Source organism: Myotis davidii, unplaced genomic scaffold, assembly GCF_000327345.1.
Source record: "Myotis davidii unplaced genomic scaffold, ASM32734v1 scaffold147, whole genome shotgun sequence".
Classification (NCBI taxonomy): Eukaryota; Metazoa; Chordata; class Mammalia; order Chiroptera; family Vespertilionidae; genus Myotis; species Myotis davidii.
This window is the reverse complement of record NW_006383010.1, coordinates 214086-218914: the sequence shown is the minus strand read 5'-3', so window position 1 is coordinate 218914 and position 4829 is coordinate 214086.

The window sequence follows — 4829 nt, the reverse complement described above, 5'->3', positions numbered from 1 at the left end:
CATCATTTTTGTCTTTGCATTTATCTTTTTTAGATGTTAAGCAGAGAGCAAAATTCTCAGGATTATATCAAGAAATGCCCAAACATCAAAGCATGCATATGTACTCTGTAATATATGTCTGTTTCCTATTTCACAGTTTCCAGACAAGTGGCCTTCATTTGTGAAGAACAGTAGGTGTGTGTGTGTGTGGGGGGGGTGCGTTTATTCCAGGTCTCCCTAGGTATTTGCTTAACTAATATAGCAGAGAGCAAAATTCTCAGGATTATATCAAGAAATGCCCAAACATCAAAGCATGCATATGTACTCTGTAATATATGTCTGTTTCCTATTTCACAGTTTCCAGACAAGTGGCCTTCATTTGTGAAGAACAGTAGGTGTGTGTGTGTGTGGGGGGGGTGCGTTTATTCCAGGTCTCCCTAGGTATTTGCTTAACCTAGTTTCTTCCAGCATTTGAGGGAAATGTATTCAGTACCTTGGAATTTCTATGAATCCTGACTATTTCTTATGTAAGTCATTCAAATGATGATAATACACCAAATTTCCCAAGCCTCTGATGTAACAACTTATCAAACACCACTGGGCTTCCAGGTCATTCTGATGCTACAAGTACCTTTCTTGCCTCTGTCTGGTTCTTTATGCTGTTTCTGGGGCTTAGGACTCAGATTTAAATAATTAGTAGTGCTCTCGGTACAGACAAGCACCAAAAAATAAAATGAGTTATACTGCCAATGGCTGCTAGCTCTGCAGACCCGCTTCCCACCTCTCAGGATAATTGTCCTGGTGTTTCACCGTACTTCTTGGTCGATGTATTGACCGATTACTTCAGAAAAGGCTTCTAGGCCGCTGTTGGAAGTTAGTATTGTTGGCTGTGGGATGAGGGCAGTGGATAAAGAATTGTCATGTCAGCCATGAACTTCCAAAGGAAAAGAGAAGCAGGAGATGGTCAGATAGAACATGAGATTATTAGGAATGAAGAGACAATAGGACAAAGGGATCTAAGGAAGTCATGTCATTCTGACTGAGCTGTTTTGATGTTGCTATTTTCACATTATGACTTTTAGATTGTATATACACTCACGAAATTAAAAAGACAAATCATTACATTCTCAGCTGGTAAGAACTACCACATAATAAGCAGAGCAGGACACCTTCGCCACATTTGTAACCCTTACTCTGTCCTGCAGGTCACACATGGGGATGGAGGCGTGAGTCTGAGGGGTGGTCTAGGGTCAGGAATAGAGTAAGGGCTTTCACCAGGTAATTAAAAAGCTGAAAGTTTGATATCTGCCTTTAGACTAAGCCTACATGTGTCTATGGTTCATTATTGTTACCAGAACTTCCTGCTTCACTTGAGGTTAGCAGAACTTTGTGTATTCTCGGTAGCAGTGTGTGTAATGTAGTAGTTTAAATTCAATTCAGGCAGTCAGGGAATTTGTGCCCATTAACTTGGGTTTTGTAGAAACTTTTACCTTATCATGAAGATTTTATGGCTGCTTTACTTTGAAACTGAGCTTGTCTTTTAGATGAAGAAAACTGAATCATAAGGTCATTTTATTGTTAATGTAGCAATTAAGAAAGAAGTATATAACCAAATGGAAATCTTTCACTCACCAATCACCAGGTCCATCCCATTTTCCTTTGCCAGAATTTTGTAGGAGAACTTGGAAGAACAAGGCTCATAAATGGATGGGCCGTGTTGCAGATCCTGCCAAAGTGTGTGAATAGATAATTAATAGCACGTGAACAGAGAAAGTCATGGTGGGGTAGTGAGAGGAAAAGCAGTAAGAATCAGTGCATTCCACTGATGCAATCTAGCCCGGATAAAGACACCTCTTCCGGTATGCTACCCCATTCATAATCTCCCTCTCTCCCAAACCTTCAATGTCTTCCTCTCTGCCAACAGTTCTCTGTAGTCCATAAGCATGCTTAAATTTTTCCCAGTCGAAAAGAAAATGAAAAACGAAAGCTCTCTTTTAACCTTGTAGCACTCTGTTCTCAAATGCGCGAGTCCAGAAAAGGTTTTTAATAAATGTTCTCTACTCACTGCCTTCCTTTCCTCATTTCCCATTTACAACTCAGTCCAAACACATACCAGCTGCCTTTTGCTAAGAACACTCCCCTCAAACTGCCCTCACAAAGCCCACCAATCTCCATATTGCCAAACCCAGTGATTTCCAAACCTTTTCTTACGGGGAATCTACGCCATGTTCGCCACTATTGACCCTCACCTATTCTTGAAATATCTCCTTCCTTCATGTCAAGTCACAGTTTTCTCTATTTTCTGCTCCTAGCTCTGACTAATTCCTTCATGGATTCCTTCTCCATATCTTGCATTTAAACATAGAATTTTCTCATGGATTTTCTTTTGGCCTTCTGCTCTGTTCAGTCTAGGAAGTCTTCCTAAGCAATAACTTTGACACCTATAGTTTTAACTAACACCTTATCTTAATGACCATCAAGTGCGTATTTCCAACATTTATGGTTACCCTGAGTTTTAGACCAGAGATAGGCCCATCCATGCACACCCCAAAATTAAGTTGCATAAAATGGTTATGTTTCTTATTATATATATATATATATCCCTGACAGAAACACTGCACTTGCTTCTATATTACTTAATCAGTCATTGGCATCATCACATACCAAGTCTCTAGATCACCCCTTTTTTCTCCCATTGTTCTCACCATCACCTCCATTCCCCACATCCAATTATTCAAGTCTTGCCTTTTCTCATTTTTAACCTATTGAATCCATGATGAATTGAGGCCATAACCACCTTTTACCTGGCATACTGCAGTATCTTCCTCACTGTTTGTACAGAGTATAGTAATGCAAGGAATTCCAGGCAGATTTTATATGGCACTTGGGGCTTCTCTCCATGAGTTACCTGTAGTCCAGCAGAAGCACAAACACACACACATACACCTGCCTCAGAAAAACCAGTCCAAACAGGAGCTGGTCTCCTTAACATAACTTAGCGAAGTTCTTTATTGTTGGATACGCTGACCTATTGTTGTTTATACTGACCTTGGATGGCAAATTGTCCTTTATTCCTTCACAGGGATATGTGGAAGATGAGTCTGAATCATTCCTTTCATTTAAGGGAATGTGGGATGCATCTAGCCTTAACAGCAGAAGGCAGATGAGTTGCTAGGCTATTGAGAGGTGTGTTTGCATGGAGAAATAATTTCAAGGGAGGAAGCCATGTGTTTATAACCTCATCAATATTAACTGAACTTGAAAGAATGAACTGTGACATTGACATGGATAGGGGATTTGATCTTCATTGTTATTTGTTACACAGCATCTTGAGCAATGGACCCAAAAGTGGTTATTCATTGTGAGTTTCATGGTGTTCATTACATGCAATTTTAGTAAACCTTTATTTATTGTGGAAATACATCAGCCTAACAATATCCTCAGTCATCCAAGAGCTTATAGTCTAGTTCAGGAGAGAGAAATAACATGATAATGTCACATTCGGGCAAGTATAAGACCTAAAGAAAGCATATAGGAGGGATGCTAACCTGGACTTTGAGGTCTCAGAAGAGACTTCTTAGGGGATGCAACATCTATATAGGAAGGTGAGAAAAATCAGGCAGACACAGAAGAGACAGAATGAAGAGGAAGAGAGTTGACTACATTTGTTGAAGTTCAGTGTACTGACTTTTTTATAAATCTCAATCTTAGCCTCAGTTAAGTCTCTATCTACCTGTATGTCACTGAGGTCTATCAAGGTCTATTTCCTCAGTCTTTCAATATCACACATTAGAAAGCCTGAGAATTGAGCCAAACATTTCCATTAAATAAGGTTTTCTTCAATGTTGTTTATGTCAAATGCTAATGTCTTGAAATATTTTAGAGCCATTAAAGCTATTGATTTTTATAAGCATTTCATCTCTATTGGCCATTTATCATTGATATTCCGACACTTTCTACTCTTACCATAAAACATAAAAGAAATCCCAGTACCTAGAAAGTGATGACTTTTGACACCTAAAAATCCCATGAACCTTCCAATTGCATGCAAATTTTAAAGAGCATATACATTATATTGATTAATATTAGGTCCAAGCAGAAAAAATTAAAAAGCCTTAGACCCATGCCAATGAGTTTGGACCTTGTTCTGAAGTCACAGAGGAGCCGGAGAAGAATCCTGAGCAGAGATGTAGTTTGTGCTTAAGGAGGATCCCTCTGTGAGTAATGGAGAAGCTGAATGAGTCAGAGTTAATCCCATAGTCCTGACAAGAGATGAGCATGCAGTGAGGCATTGTACGTGAGGATGAGGGAAATGAGAAGGAAGCTCACAAAAATAAGACAAGGAATAGCTTTCAAGTGGCTGGGAGAGAGGGCAGTAAGGGAGAGTTTCTGATGAGTTCCAGGTTTTTCGCTCCCATAGGACTGTAATGATAAAAGGGAAAACATGGTCAGAACACACCTGAGTAGAGAGCTCATGGCTCCAGGTCTGTACATGCTGAGCTTCAGGTGCCTGCAGTACATCTTGGAGATGTTCAATAATCAATAAGCAATAGTTATACATTCAGCTTAGTAGTTTCAGAGTACTTTAGGCTTGGGTAAAGGTTTTCTTTAAACAGTAATGAAAACAGAAAGCACCTTGTCCTTAACCTTGAAGTTATAAAGGCATTTGAAATGTCCAACACAGTAATTTCAAATTATAAATTTAACCATTTATATTTTTAAATATTAACTGACTTTAAAGGGGGAATAAAATTAATGAAAATACTTTTTTAAATGTTATTCATCAAAAAATCTCATCTTTTTATGGTTATTTATTACAGGTCTGTGAAGACAAAGACAAACTGAAGTAA